This window comes from Brienomyrus brachyistius, chromosome 25 (genome assembly GCF_023856365.1).
Source record: "Brienomyrus brachyistius isolate T26 chromosome 25, BBRACH_0.4, whole genome shotgun sequence".
NCBI lineage: Eukaryota > Metazoa > Chordata > Actinopteri > Osteoglossiformes > Mormyridae > Brienomyrus > Brienomyrus brachyistius.
In genome coordinates this window covers 4,661,889-4,688,400 of record NC_064557.1, presented here as the reverse complement: position 1 = coordinate 4,688,400, position 26,512 = coordinate 4,661,889, and the positions used below count along the sequence as shown (strand labels likewise).

Here is a 26,512-nt window from a genome sequence, read left to right as displayed (position 1 = left end):
TAGATACAAGATGACCTTTCGCCTCGGCATGAAGCGGCACAGACAATGAAGGATCAGACGGATGCGGCCAGCTTGCCTTTAGCACAAAGACTGGGTATCGAGAAGGTCACCATGGAGACACGGTGTTCCGGAAACGTCCGTCTATGAGGAATGCATGACGACAATGTTATAGTGTCGACTTTTGCTTTTTGTAACATTTAAATTAATGAACGAGTGCTCATCTGTAATCCGGAAAAGCTACACAATCTTCAGTTTGCTCAAATGGAAGCTATCAGATTCGTACAGGGGTAGTGTTTACAAACATGGCCTTATCATAATCCGGCATTGTTTATGGACTAATCAGAGATAATGGCACCTCTCTGGAATGGTCTCAGTCACGTGAGGACCTCGCCTTCTAAGAGATTCTGGGTTAGACCGCGCACTCGGCTCAAATTACAGTTATTTGAGGCAACAAAGAATGCAATTATCTCCATACACCCTGGGCTTCGAGAATCACCTGGTCTGGCTTGTCATCTATAATTTGAAAATGCAATTATCAGCAGAAAAGCAAGAGTTGTGATATTTACCTCGAGTGCTGTTTTCCCAAAATTTGATCATTGTGGCTGATCTACAGCCTCCTACCATTTCAGCATTCAAAATGGTGAAATATTTGAATCAGGTGAGAACCAAGATCACTGAGAAAACTGAAGAGAGCAAACCAAAAACTCAGAGCTTAGGAAGCAGACGTGTCTAAACCCGAGCCTCTTATACTTATTAAAGAAGTATTTCATTAGGTACAGGGTTAATTTCATGCATAGCAAATACCCTATAAGTTTGGGATACAAGTTCAAGGTACATTCATATTGTCCTGGGAGGTAGTGATAATGAAAGCCATTACAGTACAAATAATATAATATATAATATAATATGTAAATATACTATCGGGAGAAGCTCTAGGCTCTCGTCGTGAGCAGTTAGGGAAGATGGATGGTTAAATCTGTAAAAAACAGGTTAAGGACTGTTCCGTTACTTGAAATATGTATTGTGTAATGTTTAAGTCGGTTTGATATTTTCTCGTGACTCGCCGAGTTCCTTTGAGCGTTCGCCTACCTGCTTGCGTATTCATCACGTGGCCGCACTTGCGCATTGGAGCTGGTAGTGGAAGAGCTGCACAGGCACTGTTGAATGTGCTCTTATTACAGCATCTGCAAGCATCAAGGAAGTTGTAACTGCTCACCTCCTGGTAAATATTTAGCCAGTTATTCCCCCATACAGAATGCAGTTGAATTGAAAGCAGCACAGTGTCATGTCCTAAACATTTCACATAATATGGCAGGTGGGGTGGGGGGGGCAGTATGACTAATGCAGTGACATTCACAAATTGTTGGGACTTCTGCTCCATGTGACGGTTTAGTCACGCCTGGCTTTGTTCCCACTCCACATTTTTCCAGATGGCACTCAATGGGACTCTCTCAATGCTAATTGCACTCAGCTCTTGGTACTGATGAAGCCGCACGGCCCACAAACTCAGCGGGCCACTGGATGAGGAACGGAATGGGGTGCTGGACGGCGTGCTCAGTGGGATGTGGGATGGGGTGCTGGACGGGATGCAGGATGGGGCACTGGGCGAGATGTGGGATGGGGAACAGAATGGGATGCAGGATGGGGCACTGGATGGCACTGGATGGGATATGGGATGGGGAATAGTACGGGACACTTGATGGGATGTGGGATGGGGAACAGGATGTGGAATGGGACAGGGCACTGGATGAGTGTTGGGATGGGGTGCTCAATGGGATGTGGGACAGGGTGCTGGACAGGATGCAGGACGGGTTCTGTATAGGGAACAGGATGTGGAATGGGACGGGGCACTGAATGGGATGTGGGATGGGGAACGAGATGTGGAATGGGGAATGGGACAGGGCACTGGATTAGAGTTGGGATGGGGTGCTCAATGGGATGTGGGACAGGGTGCTGGACAGGATGCAGGACGGGTTCTGTATAGGGAATGGGATGTGGTATGGGACAGGATCCAGGATGGGATATAGCTGGAATGCAGGATGGGGCACTGGACAGGATATTGGATGGGGAACAGGATGAGAAACTGAACAGGATGTGGAACGGGATGGGATGTGGGACAGGGAACAGGATGGGGCACTGAACGGGATGTGGGGTGGGGAACGGGATGTGGGATGGGGAACGGGACGTGGGATGGGGCATGGGACAGGGAACAGGATGTGGGAAGGGGAACGGGATGTGGGAAGGGGAACGGGACGGGGCGTGGGACATACGTGGGATGGGATGCAGGAAGGGGGGCGGGATGGGATGCAGAACGGGATGAGGGACAGGGCACTGGACCTGGACATGGGCAGGATGCGGGAAAAGGTGCTGGATGGGGCATGGGATGGGGTTTTTGGACAAGGAGCTGGATGGGGAGCAGGGCAAGAAAAAAAATCCTAATTTTCATTCTGGATAAATAAAGTAAGTATCTATCTATCTATCTATCTATCTATCTATCTATCTATCTATGTGGGATGAGCTGCTGGACAGTGTTTGAACAGGGTGCTGGACGGGCCGAGGGGGTGCGCTTCGTAATTCAGGCACGTTGTGACAGGAAATCTAAAGTGCTATTGTCAATGTACGTACCATGACAAAAGATCTCTGGGTAAATTTAATGAGTCCTTAATACCACGTTTGTGTTTGGAGCTGCTGGGATGACAGTGTTCGAAAGCAGAAAGGCTTTATTAAGAAAATAACTGGATTTGATGTTTTGCATCATAAATGAACAAAAGAGAAGAGAAGCAATAAACAAAAGCTGGAAAACAAAAGCAGTAGCGGTCTTCCTCCACGCTCCCCCACCGAGTCGCCCGACTCCGCTCATTTGGCCCTCCTCACCCCCGAGAGGCTGAACAGCTTTCATTAATCAACTTCCATGCCACTGACAATAATTCCACAATCGCACTGATATGCCCGACAAAACCAGACTGGAACTGAACTAGACAACCTTAACAGACTGGCACAGTAGTCATTCTGTACATCACTTAACAAATTGGAAAGGAGAAAGGTTGCTATGGTAACCAAACTTAGTGGTCAAACAATCATGGCTCCTGCATGACAATAAGCAGTTCCTTAGGCAGTTTTTTCTCCTTCATTATATATACTTACAACCTTCTCTCTAGCGACCACATGAGCCGACGCAGTTCCGCTTACTGTCTGCACACCATCCACCCTGGCCATCCACCCTGGCCATCCACCCTGGCCATCCACCCTGGCCATCATGACTGAAAATGTGGCTTCTGTTATAGCAGTACATAATTGACCAGGTTACTATCTGAAGTAATAAATAACCCCATTATGGAGGCAGCGGCAGCTTTGCCGTTTCTGGGCCCCGAATCAAAAATCACTTTGCAGCTCCCTTCGCCCCTCAGGTGTTTAAAAAAAACCATATAAATTACTAGCAAGTAAATTCAGAAGATCATAACTAGCTAGCTGGCTAGCAGAACCTGCTGCTTCAACATCTCCAATATAACATGAATGTGTTTAATAATTGGTGTAGTGACTGTTCGTGGCCAACAGGGGGCACCACAAACCTCGGTGACACCTAGCAAAAGTGTAGCTTTAGTGGTTGCAAACACCACTGCTGTATAACGGGAGATGTCAACTACAAAATGCTTCCTGAATTAACTGATTTGACTTGGTAGGACCAAGCCAGCATCAAAATTGCTGTGACCTTCCATAGTACAGCTTATGTAGTCATGGAGGTTGCAAACAGGAAGTGAGGCAAGAGAAGGTGCTATCAGGTTGTATTTATTCTCGTGGCAGAAGCCATAGAGCGGAGAAGCTGATTGGGTAGCTAGGCTTTCCCATTAAAGAGCCAAGCTTCATCAGTGACATTGGAGTCAAGTTGCTTACTTTGGATGGATAACTGTGCCTTTTACAGGATAGTTAATCATCCAGTAAGTGTGCAAGCCACAGGGCACAGTTACACAATGATATTAATTTTGCAAAGACCAATATTTTAACATTAAAGTGTAATCTGAAAAAAAAAATGTATAGCTGATAAAGTATAACCACTTTAGCTTTGTGCAGCCCCTCAACTCTGAAATGACAGAAAAAAGTACAAATTTATAATTATATAGATAAAAGAATGAAAAGAGTTCAGCTGCTAGAGCTTGCTAAAAGAAATGATAATGTACAGGTATACTTTATATAATTAAAAATGTGCATAACATGCAAGATGAAGGATACCTTCTAGACTGTTACAAGAAAAAACTGCACATGAATTTGTAGCTACAATTACAACAGAAAGAAACCTTAAACTTGCATTACAAACCCCATTGTATTTCTGAAATGTGAACAAGGTTAAAGTCACAGAAGATGGCGTGAAGGGGATCAGTGAGCTCAGCCAAGCAGCTCCATTCACATTCCTCAGACATCTTAATAGTTTCTGCTATACTGCAATGGTCAGGGGTGCTTTTGTTTAAACATTCATTACTACATGTGGTACCTCTGTCAGATTCATGGATATTTCAGAAGCGCACGAGAAAGACACTAGTAAGATATTGAAAAGAAACCTCACCAGCAAAGATTTCAGATAAAGAGAACTAATCCACTTTGATTAAATAGTAAGTCAATGTAAAAAAAATAGCTTCACATAGGAAGATGAATGAATGTAACATTTATACTGCACTTTTCAAAACACCCAAAGAGCTTTAGAGACCCAATGGGGAGCCACTTTACCACTGTATAGCCCCCACCTGGATGATGCGCCGGCAGCCATTCATTCTGGTCCAGTACGCTCTCCACACAGTAGCTAAGGTGGTGGTGAATTCCAGTTGGAATTCATCAAATAGATACAGGGACGATTAGGAGGCCATGCCAGTGGGCATCAGGGCATCACTGGATCCCTGAGAGGCAGGACCTTGGTTTGATGTCCCATCCAAAGGACGGTACCATTGTTACATCACAGTGTCCCTGTCACTGCACTGGGGCACTGGGATCCACACAGACCACAGGATGGACTAACCTGTTGGCCACAGTGTCCCTGTCACTGCACTGGGATCCACACAGACCACAGGATGGACTAACCTGTTGGCCACAGTGTCCCTGTCACTGCACTGGGGCACTGGGATCCACACAGACCACAGGATGGACTAACCGGTTGGCCACACCAACACCTCTTCCAGCAGTAACCCAGATTTCCTAGTTGGTCTCCCAGCCAAGTACTGGCCAGGCCCAAACCCGCTTAGCTTCAGGTGGGTTACCTGGTCTGAACCGCAGATGATATGGCTGCTGAAAATACACTCTATACTGTACTAGTATTTCCCAATCTGGTCTTTGGGGACCCAAGACAGTACACATTTTTGCTCCCTCCTATCTCCTTAAGCTGGGAGAGAGTGAAAAATGTGGTCTGTCTGGCAGGGAGCTCAGAGAGAGCAAAATTGTGGATCCCTGTGGGTCCCTGAGGACCGGATTAAGAAACACTACTCTATATGCTGTGGATTTAAAATAACAGAGGAGACATAATGATAACACATTTTCTTTTGTGACTACTTTCCTAGAAAAAAAACCTGTTTTATAAAATTACCAGTTAATCCGTCAGCAGAATTTATCACACAGGACACCTTCTAACCTTCTTGCTAGCAAATGTGAGCTGTTTGTGACAGATGTTTATGTTCACTAAAATCCTGTAGGACAAGAGAGAAATAATTCAGCTGGGTAAAGTAAACAGAGGTGGAATGATGCAAACCGGACTTGCATGGCGAGAGCGGAGCATGAAACATTCTTACTTAGAAGTTACAAGAGGCAATTATGTCCATAGAAATTAAGGCAAAAATAGACTTTCTAGGCAGGTAGAAAACTAAAGAATAGTCTTGGCCATTAATAACTGAGTGAAACTAGCAAAACTTTGAAATGAATTTTAAAGGTACATTTTCTGTACACTGACATTGGCAATCCATTCATCTGGAGCCCAAGGGAAGCTTCAGTACTTCATGCTGAGCTTCTGAACCAGTGACGGAGTGCAAATCGCTAGACTGCTAATGGTGAATCCCTCTGAGAGACAACGCTAATGAGAGAATAAGCAAATAAACTGAAACAAGAAATACAGTGAAAAATGGAGAACGTCTCTGGGAAATGGATTTTCACACTCTTCTCTCTGAATGGATATTCACTCAGACTAGTGTGAATATTCCCTGACCAAGAAAAGATAGCATTGGCCTTTAACAGTTCTGCCATGTGACGAGACATAGCTACCATTAGCCCAGACAAGACTTGCCCAGGAGTTACATGTGCTTAGATATCAAGAAGGATTTTCAGCTTCAGAGAAACAGCCAAAGTTCCTCCCAATCTGACAGGCTTCAAACGACGGCCACAAACCTGATCTCTGACTCAAAAGTGAGACATCAGAAGGATATTTCTGCCATTACAACTTTTTTTTTTAAGCCTGAACCATATGAAAGCGATTGGAGGAAAGCCTGTTCCATTACGCACTGGGTATCTCAGTTCTGCTTCCTCACTGAGATTTTTCTTCATTTTCTATGATATTGGGGAGTGAAAGAGGGACCCGCAGTTTTGCTACAAACTTTGTTCATTTTCAAAGGCATTTATCAGACTGCCGGCATTTAGCACCAGGCTGGATGAAGATGAATCCCGTTGTGTACAGTGGCAAACTTACCAAAGATTAATTGATGACAAATGTAGCAGGGAAACAAGCTTGTCAGGCTTGAGGCACACAAATGTAAGCTCCCTTCTCTCTCGCTTTACTGGAAACTTCTATAGTTGTAGGAACATTGACCAGTAAATATGAGAACTAATGGCATTATGGCATTAACCTCCAGGATGGTGATATTTGATAAAAAAACACAACAATTAGAATCTTTTGTGCATAAAGGCCATAAATATACTCAAATGAACTGTCCATTACTCCCCTGTCATCTGTCATTTAGGGACAGACACACATATAAGGACGACATGGAGGAATTCAAACAGAAAAAAAAGTAAACACACAAGGACAGCTTTTTCATGTTGCTTGGAAATTGCTCAACTTCTGTGTTAATGAGGGTTATCGGCTGGTGCTTCTGTGTGGCCCAAGCAAGCAGATAAACAACAAGATGGAAAAAAGTACAAATGAATCCGTTTCAAGCCATCACTAATCTCGAATTTTTCATATTTTTCTTCGGAATTCATGGCAGGGACTTGGCACTAGTGGTGCACCGATGTGTAAATTTTGTCCAATACTTATGTCTCATGTTAACGTTTGACGTATCCACAAATCTGCAGTGGAACTGATACCTGTCACGTTGTTTCTTGAGATCTTGCCAAAGTGTGTAGCAACTACACCATATAAAGCAGGCTATGAGAAGTCAGTGAAGTGGTGAATGTCGACAAAATCCTTTGTCCTGCACTATGGAAAATGGATGACCATCCAGTGTAATATCTCCATTATTTTAGCAATTTTGCAATTAGCTCTGCTGCCGCTAATTTTGAATATTGAGCAAATAACTCTGAATATTGACTAAAGTCTAAATATCGGCTGACAATATTGAGCAAGACTGACACATCGGACTGACGCCGACGTCTTTATTTATAACAAACATTGGCTGGTGTGTCACAATATGTTAACTGATACATCATGCATCTATAGTAGGCGCCATTACTAGTGCCGATAAAAATGGTTTGGGTCATGGAGGGTAGCTGGGAAAATGCAGGCGCATAATGAACGTCCAATTAACATTTCACACAATATTTAGCAGGTGTTCCGTGTTCGGTCAGCTCTCAGACATCTGCGGTGCTTGCCTGAGAGGGCCGACAGCCTTTAGAATGGTCGTCTTCTCCACCCACACTCACCCTAACTCAGTTACTGTCTTTACTCCTCACGCTGATGCAAACAGGCAGTTTGATGGAAGGCATTTTTACAGTTTCGCAGGGGCGCGGTGTCGCTACAGCCGTATTAATGGGCAGCCGGGGAGGAGGGCAGCCCCTCATCTTGCCAGAAATGTCCACGACGACACGACGGATACCAGGCACCCGCACAAAGAATGAGGTGAGGAAGAGTTTCCGTAAAACAGAAAGGTTCATCCCCCAGACGCGCAACATGCCTGCTTGGCAACGGCAAGCAAAATTGTATTGTGGGTTTCCAAGTAGACTGGCCCCCCACCCATAAAGACAGACAGGATAAACAACCCCCCCCCCCCCCCCCCACACACACACACACACACACACACACACACACACACACACACACACACACACACTAATTATGTGATCCGTGCTGTCACAACAGACTGCATTCTGTCCAAAGACTTGCTCAAACCCTCTAGCTACAGAGACAACAGTGTATAATAGCAGGCTAATGCTTTAGCTCATCAAAAAAATATTCCCGTTTTGTTTGATATCGCCTCCCCCCCCCCCCCCCCCCCCCATGCTCCCTCCTGCCCAGAGGCTCTCAATGCAGAAAATCACACGACACAATGTCACCTTATAAAACAAAGTCCTTCCCCACATATATTGACCAGAGACGGACTAATAATTGAGAAATATAGCACAAAGGTAGGAGCCATTCTATGTTCAATCTTCTAGCCAACAGACTTTTGTATCTTAACTGTTATGCCACCTTCTGGTTGACAGAGAAACATCCATCATCGTGATGCCAGATTCAGTCCCTCAAGCTCTGAATGAGGCAGCAGCACAGGCCACTGTGCAGTGAAATCTACCGGTTTATCATTCTGTTACTCGGTGAGAAGAATAACATCATCCTCACCATAACTTTCAGATCAACTCATTTACCAGGGTGGTTGTGAATTTGACTCGCCAACTGCATTCCACAGAATGGACGAACACCCAAAAGTCCCAAAAGGGAGCTTTTACATTTACAAAATGCAGAAAGTGCTGAAATATCTCTGACGTCAAGTCAGACATGAATAATCTAGGTTTCTTTGGCGGTAAAGACTCTAACAGATCATGATCTCACTATTTACAGGTTTTCTGTCAATGCAACCGATGTGAAAATAGTTATAATGGCGCAGTGTATTAACCCAGAAATGGTAAACTCCAGTGGAATACGGACAAATCAGGTATAAAAATAACAGTCACTATCCACTTTGGACAAGTACAAGGAGTCGTAGTTTTACTGTTAAAAAAAAAAAAACACCCGCTCTGACTCACTTTATTTTTACTATTTTTTGGAGGTAGATTTAAATAATATCATTTTAAACCCTATTAATGAAGTCCCCATAATGACCTTAAGAAAAACAGTCACCTTAAGCAGTTCTGCCCTGCAGATCCTCAGTATTGTACATCAGCCACTGGAGCGACTCTGCTTACCTGACTGGAGGTGACCAAAAAGTGCCGGTCTAAGCCAGAAGAGGGCGTACTGATTACAGTGCTGAGGCTCTGGTCGTAGCTGTCGCGGATGCAAGCTCCGGGATAGCCGACGGTGTGTGTCACGCAAAGGCTCGGCGAACAGGCGATCGTGTGGGCGGTTGGCCAGAAACCAGGCAGACCAGGCAGGATCGGGGAAATCGGGGGTTTATTTGGGGAAAGGAACACGGGGAACATGCAAAGGCTAGGGCAGACAAACACCACGCACATGAATCACGTAATGACGGACCAGGGTAACCAGAAGGACCAGGACTTAAATAGGACATGACAGGATCAAAGTAATTGGACAATGCTGGAGACGATCAGGGAAGCACACGTGGGTAAGCAGGGGGCGTGGCACACACGAGGAGCGGACGAATCGGGCATGACAGTGTGTAGTTTGTTTAGGAATTACTTATTTATTAATTGATGGATAAGTAAAATGAAAGTTCTAAACCTCTCTGGGGAGGCGCTTCTGCCAAGAGACGAAACGTCCGATAGCCCTTCCAGCATGTTAAACGACGGGACAGTTTCTAGGCGGTAGCTCTGCACTTATGGCACATTTTTCCAACTTAAAATATTTATACAAAAGACACAGTTATGCAAAAAATAAAACATGCAACAGCAAAGCTGACACGTGGTTTGCGTGGCGTACCCGAGGTGAGAAGATCGTCCCTGGAGCCTCACAGCCCAGCCGGTTAGTAACACGCGTCCGCGGAGCGAAGCACGTCAAACGGCCACCTGCATTTACATTGGGGGGGGGGGGGGAATCCCAACCTGCTACCTCTAACCCTGAAACAACCGTGTGTAAGTATTCAGCCCCAGACCCACCTCAAACCACAATTTACATAATTTTATTTTATTTCATGTCAAGTGGGCTTTCCCGTTTTACCGTCCATATGCATTTATACAGTGACACAGAGTAACGCCGCCCCAGGAACATATAGCTTAAGGAAATATAGTAGTTTGTGTCAATAGGTTTTAGGTTTTAACTTAAACTCAAGTTGTTGTAAGTATGAGTCACATCCAGTGTCTTCTTGGTACTAATGTCTAGTCAGTGAAATTAACTGGCATTTTTTTCCCTTACATGAGTCAAAGTGACAGTACAAATGACACTGTGGTACTTATACTCGCTGCAGGGGCCCAAACTAAAGTCACCTGCAGAGAAGCCTGCATTATGACATGACGCTCCGTCAGATAGTAAAGGCGTCATGCATTTTAATACTGCCTTTGCTAATATAATTAGCTGTTATTCCTGCCACATGCCCAGCACATACTTCTACGTCCAATAATAATGATGCACGCTTTAAAAACACACATGCTTCGATGGCATCAGCTTAAACGTCATTTTAATCCACTTTGGCTAAATTTATGAGTAATTGCCTTAATGAAATGCCCAGAAAAAAAAGCTTCTAAAATGCCAGTAAAAAGCCTAGCCGTCCACATGAGGAACAAACAAATGCAGTTATTCTAGGTAGGGTACTGTGGATGAAAGAGCCAACGTGGAGGAATAAATTAAAATAGATGATAAATAAATGATCAAAGAGCAACAGCGGAGAGATCATGACTCCCCCCCCCCCCCCCAGCTCAATATCAGTTGACGTCATACACGGAGATTCTTGGGCCAGTGAAACTCGCTTCTGCCTAAAGAGGCGGCTTTGTTCATTTCTGCCGCACCGCCCCCTGCTGGTGTCGGCAGGAACTTTTCCCCGATTCTCACGTGGACATTAGGTTGCTGTAGTCTTTCTCAAGCCGGTGCACATGCACTACCTCTGAGGCCATGACCCTTAGATTATAAAAGTGCTCCATCTACCCCAGCGTCCTTCGTTATGGAACATCATGAAACTTTCCTCCTGGGCCTCGCTGACTCGGTACTTTCCTGATGATTGCTTTCCATTAACGTGAAACGGAAGAATGGATCCATTACGCTTCAGATCTATACAACCATCATATTTTATAGATTCCTAAATGATGTTTATTTCTTTAAATGTTGCGATTTGAAGTCCGTAAGCATCAGTCACTTTCATTTTCTCTAATTTGCTGTCAAGCAGTTTTCCTTAGTATCCTGTGATGGGAACGCGTTTGTTACACAGACATCGAAACGCGTAAATGTAAAAGAACGTATAAGAACGCATGAAAACGCCGCATTTCTGTTTTCTCAAAGAAGCTCTTATTCCGTAGCACGTCTTCGGCATTAGATTATACTTATTCATTGCTTATACATGGATCAATGCTCAGTGACGGTAGTACTTCTTCCTGTACCTTTTCCATTATAATATGTCTTTTGTGCAGTTAAATTCCTAATCTGTCGAATAGCATAACCGGTGCTTTTTGATAAACGTCAATCCCGATATTATTCTAATCTGATATTATTCTAATTCAGCCCGTGGTGCAATTTCTTTGATGCATTACGGTAATTCACAACCTCGTAATGTATGCATTATCTTCTTTTTTTTAAAGCCCTTAAGAAAATTGTATTGTATTCTGTTGCATTACAATGAAGTTGATCTCTTAGGATCTGACATCACATTAAAAAAAGCTTTTTTCCCCCAATTTCTATTAAAAAGAGGTTAATGTGACATTTCATGATATTCTAAGGAAACAACTTGGTCTGAATTAATCTGCACAGTTTAATAGTCATGGAAAAATTCAGCTGCATTTACAAAGAATCAGTGGATTCAGAACAGAACACAGCAACCTTAATAATTGTGCCCAGCCTATAGTGTATATAAGTCCACTGACACCCCCCCCCCCTTGTGTGTGTGTGTGTGTGTGTGTGTGTGTGTGTGTGTGTGTGTGTGTGTGTGTGTGTATATATATATATATATATATATATATATATATATAGAGAGAGAGAGAGAGAGAGAGAGAGAGTTAATAATTTTACAGTAAATTGTTGTACCGTTTCAGGGACTGGGGGCTGAAGAGAGCCCCCTGCAAAGTGTAACCTGAACAGGTTAATCGCCACTGCAGATACCACAATATTAAAGCGTAAAAGCAGACACTCATGCAAAGGGCAAAACAAACAATACAAAAGACAAACGGTCCTGTTGTAGGCAGTTCCTCACTTATGCTACGTCTCCGTGACCGACACATGTTGGATAAAAGCAGAGCTCCACTCTACGCTGCACTAATCGGTCCCTGGGTGTGAATGACCCGACAGGCCCAAACAAACCAAAGCACTCACAAGCTCCAGTGCTTCTCCGACAAATTTTATTTACGAGTTTAATCTTGTTCCGCACGGTAGTAATAAGTGTGGGATAGAAGTCGCGGCTCAGCCTTTACGAGAGATGAGTCTGCTATTTGGTGTCAGTGACTGCAAAAATGTCGAGTCTCCATTGTGTACGGAACTAAACCAAGAATTCATACAGTGTCATGATTTTACATACATCCTTCATACATAAAAATTCCACCATAAAATCATATGCAGTTATTATAATATGCAGATATGGGCAGAGTTAGCAGAGTGAATCCTGCCTCTGGATCATTGTGGGGGGGGTTTGCATGTCCTCCGCCTGTTCGTACCCTTGGTGCAGATTCCAGAGACACATGCTGAATTGGTCTCTGCATTGCCCATATTGTGTGAGAGTGTGTCCTACAGTGAGCTGCTGTTCTGTCCACAGTGTCCCCTGGATTTGGTCCATTGTCCCTTTGTTACTTTGGGCTCACTGTCCAGCAGCTATGAACGATGGATGGATATATTAATTAGCGATCTACTGTTAAAATCCAAGCTAATCGACCTGAAATTAGTAAAGAAAGTTTCAGAATGACAGAACCATTCTGAGCCAAGTGCTGCTTGACCGTGATCATATTGCAGAATAATGCATTATTTTTGAGAATCATGAATGATAGTATTTCCTCACGCTTGTTTGTTTGAAAAAAGTTGGAAGGGCTTAACTCCTAATTCTCTGCTCTCCCGAGACTTCAAGGAGGGATTTGCACCATGTAAACCATCTAAATGCTAATTCTCTTTGGCATTTGTTACTAATTAACGCTGGTGTGATTAAGATCAATCAGGCTGATCTCAGCATTTTCTGGACTTTGTCCCGAAAGGCCATCGGTTCCCAGAAGTGCTCATCTTCACAGCTGAACTCTGGAGAATTAATAGCATTATTTATTTTTGGTTTCTTCACATGATTCCTTAATGAAAAAGGCTTCCAGGGAACAACAAGTTAGGGGCCTCAGCCGGTAGTTTAAGTGATTAAGTTGTGTGTGTCCCCCGCCCCCCCAATCTCAAACTCTCTCCTCTGCCATTGCTGCTGGCCGTGACAGACATCAGCTTGAGGACTCCCTCCTCTCTAACAGGTGTAGAGGTTACGATGAGACACTGAGGTTTTCGGAGTAAGGAATGGTGAGGAATGTGTCTGTGTGTGCAAGTGTCTGTGTAACCAAATGTCCCCATAATGTTAACAAAATAACAAAACTAAACAACAAAAAACTGTTATTTCAACATTGTGGGGACCTTTTTTTTGGTCCTCACAAGGGGAAAATCAATTTTATAAAAATACGTCAAAAAAAAACTAAAAATGCTAAAAGTCTTGTATTCTGTTTGGTTACTTTAGGTTAAGGTTAGGGCTGGGTGGGGGTTAAGGCTGTCATTGCTGGGGTTAGGGTTATGCCCATAGACATGAATGGATGTGTGTGTGTGTGTTTGTTTGTTTGTTTTAAAAGTAATATGAATAGAATGTCCTGCAACAATACTCTTTACTAATTTATTTAGTTATATCTTTCACTTCCAAGTCTCCAAAGCTTAGATGAAAGGCGAATCTAGGTGACCTTTCCGCTAAAAGGTCATTACTGTTGCTCTGAGTAATATGTTTGCTTATGACAAACATGCAACCTTTGAAAACTCTTAGCACGGCTGTTGGCTTGCCGTCCGCTCCCCTCTCCCAGGACACAGCGAGATGAAATGGGGATGCACTCGTGCACGTCACTGCGATCTGTGGGTGAACCAGACCACAAGTCACTTTTGCAACCCGGCCGTTACTATGTTCAGCCATGTTGTGACCAGACTTTCTCACACCGATAAACGACAGCTCTTCACTGCTGGCACGAGTCTTCAGAATTAAATCTTATGAACCTTAGAAATATCAAACCTGGACAAACGATACAACCTCAGCATATTGATTTTGATAATATTACAAGGAAGTGATTCCAAAAGCCAGGCACTGCAGTCCAAAGTCGCAGCAAAAAACCTAAAGTATGTCCTGCTACAGTCTTCCAGTCGTGTGGGTTGTACGTTCTCTCTATTTATGCATGCTTACAGGAGCAGAAACCAAAATAATACACACAGCTCATTCAGGCGCTCATTAAAATATTCATACATAGAATAACTGAGTGGTTAATGGGGGAATGCTGTGATTTACTTTCATACTGCACTGAATGTTGTCAAATATATTCATCCCATCTTTGCATTTCAAAATCCACAATATTAGCAGTTTATTTATGCTCATAAATCATTTATTAAGAATGAAGCATTTGACTAAAAAAGTATTATAATAATAATAATAATAATAATTATTATAAATTTTATTTGTAATGCCCTTTACATCACAAGATCTCAAAGGGCTACAAGTTAAAATGAATATATAGTATATTATATTTATTATATAGTATATTATATATATAGTACATTAGTTATGAGGTTCTTCTGGTTTTTGACAGCAGTGGATTGTTCCCTTAATAATGCAGTTAAAAATGTACATCCTCGCCTTTTATAAACATGTGATCAATAATTCGCTGGCGCTGTTAAAAAGGACGGGGCATCCTGATCTCCAAGTCCATCTGTTTTCTTCGATTTCGTGTCATCTCCTGTGGCCTGCCAGTAGGTTTAATTGGTTCAGGCCTGAGATGTGGGCAGGTCCGTGGGCTGGTAAGGAGGGGTGCGCTGTGATGAAGAGAGCACGCCGTTCCGAGAGACTAATTCTCCTTCCAGGCTTCAGCCCACAGCACTAGCCCTTTGTGGCGGGGAGTCAACCCATGAAATATTCATGTGCTTATTGGCTGTGTCTTTCATCTAAACCAACCCCCCCCCCCACACTCACCCGACTACAGTCACTCCCGGTCATGGGAGCCTGAGGACCTCGCCTCCGGCTGAACACCCCTGGTACTAAACATCCCCGGTGCTGAACGTGGCTCGTGTCTTGGTACATATGGGACAGCGATGTGAGGCAGGGAAGTTAAGGAAGCGTTTTAGCTGTGCTATCTACACCCGTGATGTGAGGCAGGGAAGTTAAGTAAGCATCTTAGCTGTACAATCTACACCCGTGATGTGAGGCAGGGAAGTTAAGTAAGCATCTTAGCTGTGCCATCTACACCCACGATGTGAGGCAGGGATGTTAAGTAAGCATCTTAGCTGTGCCATCTACACCCACGATGTGAGGCAGGGAAGTTAAGTAAGCATCTTAGCTGTGCCATCTACACCCACAATGTGAGGCAGGGAAGTTAAGTAAGCATCTTAGCTGTGCCATCTACACCCACTATGTGAGGCAGGGATGTTACGTAAGCGTCTTAGCTGTGCCATCTACACCTACGATGTGAAGCAGGGAAGTTAAGTGTCTTAGCTGTGCTATCTACACCCACGATGTGAGGCAGGGATGTTAAGTAAGCATCTTAGCTGTGCCATCTACACCCACGATGTGAGGCAGGGATGTTACGTAAGCATCTTAGCTGTGCCATCTACACCTACGATGTGAAGCAGGGAAGTTAAGTGTCTTAGCTGTGCTATCTACACCCACGATGTGAGGCAGGGATGTTAAGTAAGCATCTTAGCTGTGCCATCTACACCTACGATGTGAAGCAGGGAAGTTAAGTGTCTTAGCTGTGCTATCTACATCTACAATGTGAGGCAGGGAAGTTAAGTAAGCATCTTAGCTGTGCCATCTACACCCACGATGTGAGGCAGGGATGTTAAGTAAGCATCTTAGCTGTGCCATCTACACCTACAATGTGAGGCAGGGAAGTTAAGTAAGCGTCTTAGCTGTGCCATCTACACCCACGAGGTGAGGCAGGGATGTTAAGTAAGCGTCTTAGCTGTGCCATCTACACCTACAATGTGAGGCAGGGATGTTAAGTAAGCATCTTTGCTGTACCATCTACACCCGTGATGTGAGGCAGGAATGTTAAGTAAGCATCTTAGCTGTGCCATCTACACCCACGATGTGGGGCAGGGATGTTAAGTAAGCATCTTAGCTGTGCCATCTACACCCACGATGTGGGGCAGGGATGTTAAGTTAGCGTCTTTGCTGTGCCATCTACACCCGCGGTATGCAGACAGGAGTTACTGTCATTAACAAAAACTTAACTAAGATATTTTTGTAAATTAAAAACGTACGAAAAATAAAATACTATATCTAAACAAAAAACTATGAATAGTGCTTCCTGAAATAAAATTAAAACAAACATCAAAGACTTTACTATTTTTAATACTAATTTAGCTAGAGTAATGATTTGTTTTTCTTTATTGACCATTAATAGTCCCTGGAACATATTTTGCTCATTTTAAAATATAATTATGCAATGTGTATTCAGGTAGGATTCTCTAAAGATAAGACACATAAAATAGTTATAAATCTAGTCATAGAAATGTAACTACTAAAACTACATATAAATATATCTTTCAATGAAAAACTAATAAAAATCAATAAAATCACAATAAAAAAAAAAACTGCTAAAACTAAACCAGATTTCAGATGAAAAGTGAAAGTAATATAGCAATAAAAGGTACATTTAAGAAACCTGTAAGGACACTGGTGGACACATGTAGATGTAAGTACTGCCTGAGAATAGACACCGAAGCGCTATTAGCTCATCCTTTTAGCCGGCCAGTCGTGCGCTCACCGGCGCCCTCTAGCTGTGAGGCAGCTGTGGAGAGATCTGATTACCCTCCCTTGGATGTGGTCAGCCAGCTTCTGTCTCAAAGCTGTTTCACTTTTGAACAATTAGTCTATGGTTTAAACATGGATAAAAAGTACATAAATAAATAAAAACCGCTTACAAAATGTACTGAAAGACTTATTTTTACCTGTGTGCTGCTTTGATCTTTCTTATCAAAAATTTGTGACATGCATATGTTTTTAGGTAAAGCTCTCGTTCATTTGCGGTGTACAGTGGACTCCAGTATTGATTTTACACTGAGGAATAACAGTTAGACACCTTGCTGAAACGCTGCAGATGACAGCACAAAATGACTGAGAAGAACGAGAGAGATTAAAGAGTCGGTAAAGCTTGTAAAACACTGGGAGGAGACGTGCAAAAGATCAATGTGATTTTTAAATACAATCAAAACCAAACAGCACATGGCGAGCTGTGAATAAGGCTGATGCACCTTAAAGATGTCACATCGGTAATGGAGGAGACAATTTATCATCCCTGGGGGGCATGGGGTGAGGGGGTGACAAAAAAAAAACATAAATAACCAAAATGTATAAACAAACACCCAGGATCCTCCCTCAATTGGCCAGGTTAGCTGCGTGTACCCTGGCTGAAAACACACACCTCCTCCTCTGACGAAATGATGAGGATGATAAGTGGTTTGGTGCAACCCATGGTGAATGGTTGGTACGTGTCCTCCTTATCCAGCCAGATCACCATGCACCTATATACATTCAAACCCATCACCTATACGCATTCATACCCATCAGTTATACAAACTCATACCCATCAGCTATATACACTCATACCCATCACCTATACGCATTCATACCCATCACCTATACGCATTCATACCTATCACCTATATACATTCATACCCATCACCTATACGCATTCATACCCATCACCTATACGCATTCATACCCATCACCTATACGCATTCATACCCATCACCTATACGCACTCATACCCATCACCTATATACATTTATACCCATCACCTATACGCACTCATACCCATCAGCTATATACATTCATACCCATCACCTATACGCATTCATACCCATCACCTATACGCATTCATACCCATCACCTATACGCATTCATACCCATCGGCTATATACATTCATACCCATCGGCTATATACATTCATACCCATCGGCTATATACACTCATACCCATCGGCTATATACACTCATACCCATCGGCTATATACACTCATACCCATCGGCTATATACACTCATACCCATCGGCTATATACACTCATACCCATCGGTTATATACATTCATACCCATCGGTTATATACATTAATACCCATCGGCTATATACACTCATACCCATCAGCTATATACACTCATACCCATCGGCTATATACATTCATACCCATCAGTTATATACATTCATACCCATCGGCTATATACATTCATACCCATCGGCTATATACATTCATACCCATCAGTTATATACATTCATACCCATCAGCTATATACATTCATACCCATCAGTTATATACATTCATACCCATCAGTTATATACATTCATACCCATCGGCTATATACATTCATACCCATCGGCTATATACATTCATACCCATCGGCTATATACACTCATACCCATCGGCTATATACACTCATACCCATCAGCTCTATACATTCATAACTTTCATCTCAGAATTAGCTTAGCATCCTCATTTTTTAAAAAACATTTTTAATACACTTAAGCGGCACACTGAGTAGTGCTGCCCTGTCTGTAAGTACTTTCCCAGCTCCATCCTGTTTTGCAGTGACATTAGGGTACCTCTGTCCTACTGCTTTTACAAGTACAGTAGCTTTGCAGTGTGTCATACTTAGGCTCTGAGGGAGGTGACCCGGTGTTCACGCAACAGAGAGCTTTTTATAACACAGGGATTAAAAGGCACGGCAGCGACAGCTAGGGGGCTGACTTCAAGTATGTCTGGTAAAGGAAAAAAAAACCTTCATCGTCTTGCCTGCACAATGCTCTGCATCTGTACTCAAAATCTGGATGAAACAGCATTCCCCATACAGTGTTATGTAATAAACTATAATTGATAAATAATCTGCTGATTTCATAGTAACTTCCCGTCCAGGGTGCACCCTAGCCTTGTGCCTTGCGCTTCCCTGGGATTGGCTCAAGGTCTCCATGGGACAAAAATCAGGATAAGTGACTGGAAGATGGATGGATTGAAAAGTAAATAAGGTCAGAGATAGTTTTAAGTAGCAGACAAATTACTGTGTTGATTATTGTAGTGACTATCATGTTCATGGAATGAAAACCAATAAAGAATCCCCAAACCACATAAAATTGAAATGGCTTTCACAAATAAAAAGGTTAAGGGTTGTCAGAATACTGTAAGCGGAGATATAAGCCAACTGGGAGTCACTGATGAAAAATTTCCACATTAAAATCCTGTCCTGTTTGTCAAAGCCGGGCTGGCTGGCAGACAAACAGCCAGAAAAACAAACAAACAAATGTGAACAAAGACACAGGTGTCCGTCTTTTCACGTCACATTTCACATGCAATCGATGCACAATCATCAGAGAACGGTCCGCCCTGTTGCCCGGATACCACGGCGCTCTCTGTCATTTCCAGTCCTGCCTTCTGTAGACTGACTCTCACTGAGGCAGAGTGCACTCCCCCTCACCCTCAGCCCAATGAAAGGTGACTCTGGAACATTCCGGGCACTTAATGGAAGCAACTCCAGCCATGAAATGAAGAGGTGCACTAAACTGTGATGTTATATGGACCAGCATTCTCTTTCAGATCACTGCACAAGGGATGCCAGTGGCCCAGCGTAATACAGGACCCTGGGCCGCGGCACATGATTAGGACTCATAGCTACTCTGGGACTCCTGTGGCCCTCTACTGGTCAGGCCACAGCATTACAGCTCACTACCCAGACCGAAGACTGAATTAGCAGTTTGGTAAATTGAGCATATATGCTCAGGTCTGCTGGTACCAGATTAAGGACACAAAAACGTAGACAATAAAGATAAACACAAGGCTCAAATTAAACACTTCGGACAGAATACCAAATTGGCGGAAATTAATGAATCAGAAATTATGAAAATTAATCTCTGTAACAGGCTGGGAGAGCATTTAGTCTGATCTCTGAGGCTAGACCAGGAAGCAGACAGTGAGAAGCAAGGAAGGCAATGAAGATGGAGCTAGTCCATCTTACTGCATACAAACGAGGAGTGTTTTAAACAAATGGGATGGACTGGTGACTCAAATGTGTTTTGCTTTTAATATCAGCCATAATGAAGATGATACAAGAAACAGGAAGTTTTGGAGAGCATGCACATTTTGAGGGCGCTGTCTGATGATTAATATTTGAAATTAGGATATTTTAAATGTATTCATTATGGCTAATCTAAAACAGTGTTACACATAACATGGAGAAAGTTAATTATATTTGAGTGATACAGAATAACTGTATATTATACTTAGAAGAAAATATTTATTTCAAAGCAAATGTTACAAAGGCTTCCATATGTGGTAGTTTGTGAGTCCTAAGTCCTTGGATCGGCGTCAGCATATGCTGCGCTTGTATAGTCAAATGACTCGTTTAGCGTACGCAGAGGCCAAGGTCAGGACGGAGAGGAGGGGGCTCAGGGAAACGCCGCGCTACAGGGATGCTATTCTGAGGCGTGCTGAAGATATTTCAATATGTTTCACTGCCAGCAGATTGTATTTACTGTGCTCTTCAGAGCAAGCAGGAGCCAGTTGCTTGGTTCTGGTTATGACAAGTTTATGGTGTCTGAAAAAGAGAACTTCGTCTCTATGAAGTCTTAATGAAAGATCCCAAGCTGTGAGAAAGGAACTGGAACTGTATGCTTTGCATAACACAGCTCATAGTATCTCGATTCAAAGATTCAAAATGCATTAGAGTGAATCTGCACTCAGATGGGTGACTCATAAAGAGCCAGAACCTAAACTCTGGTATCCAGATCTGAATATTAATAATTATTCTTAACTAACTACAATACTAAGCACATTGTATCTGCTTTGGGGAATTAGTGGTCAACCCACACACAGACATCCAACATAAATGAAAGAGAATGCACTTCAGAGAGAAGTCTCCAAGGACCTCAGGAGACGTCAGGAAATGTGGAGGAAGGCAATTACTGCAGGCTTGTTTGCTGACCTGGATGACGGCTGTTGGAAGAAGCCTTTCAAATATTCGTTTATTTTTCTGATTGATGAGCCACTGATCAACAGTTTTCTGGAAATATTTGTGTATTTGACAATGGGTTTGATGCCTAGTTCTGTTGCTGATCTAGACTTGTTTAAAACCAGTCATGCTTTTAAAGTTTCAATGTTCTTAATCACCATCATGAGGCTAAGCAGTACTGTAAGTTTGGTCCATACTGTCACTTGGGTCTCCAGAGTTGAGTTGAACTTTATTGTTATTCCCTAAGGGGCAATAACAATAAAGTTCAACTCAATTATGTAGAGCTGACGGAGGACTGGAGGAGATGGTTTCTGCATGGGAATGCAGCAGTAATCTGGGTAATGGTTTGTCAAAGCCAGCTGATGACAAAAACGATCCAGAGGCTGGAGAAATCATCAGCAGACATGAAAGACAGAGACAAAGAAAGGAGATGCAGCGCAGAAGGATGAAAAGAGGAGGAAAAACTGACTCTTATATCGTCGTGGATCTCTGGGCATTTGTGGGCTTCACAAATAAGTAAAGATAACTAGCTATCTTGTTTTTTTTTTTAAAGATGGTTTGTGGTCCAGGGGCGGCATGGTGGTGCAGTGGTCACACCTCTGGATCCCAGGTTCGAGTTTCCGCCTGGGTCACATATCTGTGGAGTTTGCATGTTCTCCCCATGTCATCGTGGGGTTTCCTCCAGGTACTCCAGTTTCCCCCGACAGTCCAAAGACATGCTGAGGCTAATTGGACTTGCTAAATTGCCCGTAGGAATGCATGTGAGAGTGAATGGTGTGTGAGTGTGCCCTGTGATGGGCTGGCCCCCCCATCCTGGGTTGTTCCCTGCCTCGTGCCCATTGCATCCGAGATAGGCTCCGGACCCCCCGCGACCCAGTAGGATAATCTGCATTAGCTTGCGTACCAGACTCCCCCTTCCAGTCTGGTACAAGGGAACAGTCGGATATGTTACTAAATCCTGTGGAGCACCATTTGTCTGGTGGAACCTGAAGTAACCCATCCCTATAGGCTGAAGATGCAACACCATTCGACAAGCACTCTGAATCAAACTCTGACAGCCAATAACGTCCAACCTAGGATGTGTAGCCAACGGCGTCCAACCTGGGACACGCAGCTCCAGGACTCTGTTTCTACTGACAGTCAGTATGCCTCACTGGTCTTAGAGCTGTTAGCACGTTTCCTCACACACAGTTCTTACTGTGACTCCACACTCGCTATGTTATATAAAACAGATTTTTGGAACTTACAGGGATAAAAAACCAATATGTCAGCCAAAAACTACACTCAGTTGGAATATGTTCTAAAACAAAGAGAGAGAGAGAGAGAGAGAGAGAGAGAGAGAGAGAGAGAGAGAGAGAGAAATCAATTCTTTGTCTTGGCTGCTTCAGGAATTCCAAATACGGAGAATGGTTTTGGGCACAAAGTTCAGGAACACGGAATGCGATTTATATATCGCTTTGTGTATATACCTTATGTGTACGGTGTTTGCACATAGGCCTAAGTCTTCTGCATTTTGATTCTCTCTCATGATCCTTGTCATGCACACAGGATTGTAATTATATCTTTGTGGGGACTTTCTATGGGGAAAACTCTAATCCCAACATGATGACATTAACCCCGACCCAGCCATAACCTTAACCATAAGTAAGCAAACAAGATACCAGATATTTGGCATTTTTACTTTTTTTGATTACATTCACAGATCTTTGTAGGGACCTGAAAATGGTCCCCACAATGTCATATAAATATCATCCAGTCAGACATGCAGAAACACAGAGACACACACATGTGTGTTAATTACAATTAATCTCTCACTGTCCCAGCACTGTCATTATTCATTTCTATATCGTTTCTATTAGGGTGCTTTTGATTAACTGAACAAAATCACTGCAGCCACACAGTTTGAATTTAATTAACATACATTTCCTGACAATTAATGGTGCTTCAAAGTATGTTTCCTACAGGCCTTACAGTACGTAGGCTAGGCTACGGCACACACTCATTCCAATTAAATTCAAAAATTTTATTTTCCCTATCTTTTATCTTTGCGTGCAGTGCACATCAAGTGAATTTATTAATCTCTCTCTATGTATAGGATTCTTTTATCAATTCAAATGACAGGAAATGGACCATGTCACTGAACCTAATTTATAAGTGACCCTACAGTTTGGTGCGTGCATTATCGCCTTTAGTACTGAGCACAATTTATATTTTTATTTAAAAACTTTTGAAATGATTATTAGTTTGCAGTAACAATGTCTCATTTTCCCACGTGAAACATTCTTTTTAATACTCCTGTTAGCCAATTAATACACATATTAGCACCAAGTTACGAGCAGTCAAGGACACGTTAGAAGTTGTTGATTCTGTGCCAAATGAGGCACAAATGTGAGACTATAAAGGAGCACAGAGGATCTGGCAGCGTTCAAAGTGCCCCCCCTGCTCCTAAATGTGTGTCCTGGTGGGATGAAACCCAGCACGACATCACAAAACCCCCCCCCCTTCAATTGCGGTGTAAGGGACCGATGCTACCTACAATGCCAAGCACAGAGCCTACAGCATGACTTTCCGAAGCTGTACAGATCATCTCAGCTCTTTCTTCTGGACTGGGACTGGAAGGGGGAGTTTGGTACGGAAGCTAATGCAGAGGGCCTCCCATGTCTTCCACAAACACTGATGGACCATAAACCATCTTTAAAAAAAAAACAAGATAGCTAGTTATCTTTACTTATTTGTGAAGGCCACAAATGCCCAGAGATCCACGACGATATGAGAGTCAGTTTTTCCTCCTCTTTTCATCCTTCTGCTCTGCGTCTCCTTTCTTTGTCTCTGTCTTTCATGTCTGCTGATGATTTCTCCAGCCTCTGGATCGTTTTTGTCATCAGCTGGCTTTGACAAACCATCACCCGGATTACTGCTGCATTCCCATGCAGAAACCTTCTCCTCCAGTCCTCCGTCAGCTCTTCATCCACCATGTGTCACGTTCCATCCTGGTTAACCTTCTTTCATAAGACTTTACCATCTTTAAACAAGCTAACATCTTATGAGGGACTCTCCTAGGCTGCTCAGCCTAGCTAATCTAAAATGCTTGAGCTACAGGGTGCTGCCTGCTTCAACACCTCACATGACCCTCTCGTGTCATGTGACTAGACCGGGGTGATATAAAATACATCCCGACTTTCCCTTTTTCTAAAATCTGTCAAAACTTCCAACTCCTTCTCTGGTTTTAACGCTGAACAGACGGTGCCGACATAGCCGGGCATGACAGTTCAGCTCGGTGCATGGCCCACCTGGGGGTGTAAGCACCCTGCAACATCCCTCACACAGTCTTGACATAACTGCATTTCGTCTCGCTGACACGAGCAGCAGGGATGGGACCCAGCTGTGACGTTCAGGAGGGGGAACTTGGACGAGGAGGAAAAAAGAGGGGAAGGATTCCAAAACGCGACAGGATCATCTGGTGACGTTTCTGCCGAACCTTTCAGAGGCCTAAAACAACAGCAGGACATTGTTTTGTTTGCTTTTATACCCTAAACTGATCCTATAAGTCTACCTCTTTCCTTAGTTGCTCACTAATGGGTGAATCGATGGATGGATTGATGGATGGGTAAACTGGACTATTAACTGCAAAAATTTTCCATTTCCCAGTAAGTTTCAAGAGTCACTCCTCATGCAGCATTACAATACTCAAACACACATCTCAGTCGTTTCGCTGAAACCACATTCTGAAACCAGTGAGGCCTGTTTGGGTTTAACAGCAAGTTAATTCCAGAGGTATTTCAACCGGAATACTTTTCTCAAGATCCAATACTGGGATTTCAAACCTGCCAAGGTTTAGCCCATTAGATAAATGGCCGTATTCGACGGTCACTGCCGGCATCCAAGCCGGACGTGGTGTTATCACATTGGCTCAGATATGTGGGTACTTCCTGCATGATAGGCCACTCACCCTATTTCGCCTAGTTCCTTGAAGTTAATCTGGATTCATGCAGCACTAGTACCTTGCCCAGGCAGAAAGTTGCACTGAATTCATTCCTATGAAGAGCCTCTTTCATAACCTGCAGTGAGTGACGAATGCGGCTATAGAAGTAAGTGTCACTCAGGCGCTGGCAGCTCGAGGAAGCAGATGACAGGGTCTTAGCTGACCGCCCGCTATGAATGCACATTACGACAGACAGGAAATTACAGAGCAACTGACAATCATTGTACAGGCACCCTACAGGAGACCACTGCCCCCCCCCATGACATTCCCAGGGGTCCTAGAACCACAACTCCTGTCTGAGAAGCTGGAAACGTGCAGCACTTCAAAGAGGGGGCCTTCACTGCTTCGTTTGGACTTTATAATAACATGGATTCAATATATAACCACTCCTTCCCCCAATTCCATTGCCACTCCCTTCTCAGCAGATCTGTCATAAGCTCCTATTGGATTAAACCAGCTGGCTAGTGAACAGTGCAAATGAATTCCTACTCACTATTGGTTACAAAGCCTTGTTCCTCCCATTACCAGCCAATAGGGTAAAGCCTTTGGCATTCATTACTAGCGGTTGACTGAAGCCCAGCTGGGTTTGGGTACATTTGATTGGCAAAGTTAGAACATTCTAAACGGAAGCCACTTTGAAGGATTCCCCAGTGAGGCACTGGGCTGAGTACGATGTGCTCTGCAAGGCCGTGGGAGGATGTGAGTGAACAGCAGTCTCCTCAGAGCTGGTTACTCTGCTTGATGGAGCCCGCGGCTTGAGGCCGTCCCATCCCCGCTGTGCTACATTAGCCATCTGTAGCAAAGAGGCCAAGAGGAACAGGATTGGTCACTGGGATGGGTTCCTCAAACTCTCATTGGCTCACAGCGGCGTGTGCTGCTGCCTGGGCCCCCTACAGGGCAGTGTGTGTAATCAAGCAAATAGAACTCCTCCGAGTACATTACGTCACTAAGGCAACCTGCGGACTGCAGAGCAGCTAGAGAAGGGCGTGTACTAGTCTTCACCTATAGAGGGCACCTATTATGGGACTGACTTGTTTGGGTAAATATGGGAGAGCAATTTTTATACATATAATATGCAGACACAAATACACAAATCAGCATGTCAAATTCAACTAAAGCCTTTCA

The 26,512-nt window shown here is 43.4% G+C and overlaps 1 protein-coding gene across 5 annotated transcripts in view; it reads right to left on the bottom strand.

Annotated features, from left to right (window-relative positions):
* LOC125720292 (leucine-rich repeat and immunoglobulin-like domain-containing nogo receptor-interacting protein 2) overlaps positions 1-26,512 on the bottom strand; it is a 227,632-nt gene that overhangs the window by 63,613 nt on the left and 137,507 nt on the right. Inside the window, exon 3 of one of the 5 annotated variants that reach the window (XM_048995508.1) lies at positions 1,090-1,184. The exons of the other annotated variants lie outside the window; for them this stretch is intronic. The gene's annotated coding sequence lies outside the window, so the exon portion shown is untranslated. The remainder of the gene's footprint in view (positions 1-1,089; positions 1,185-26,512) is intronic. 5 annotated transcript variants of the gene reach the window in all.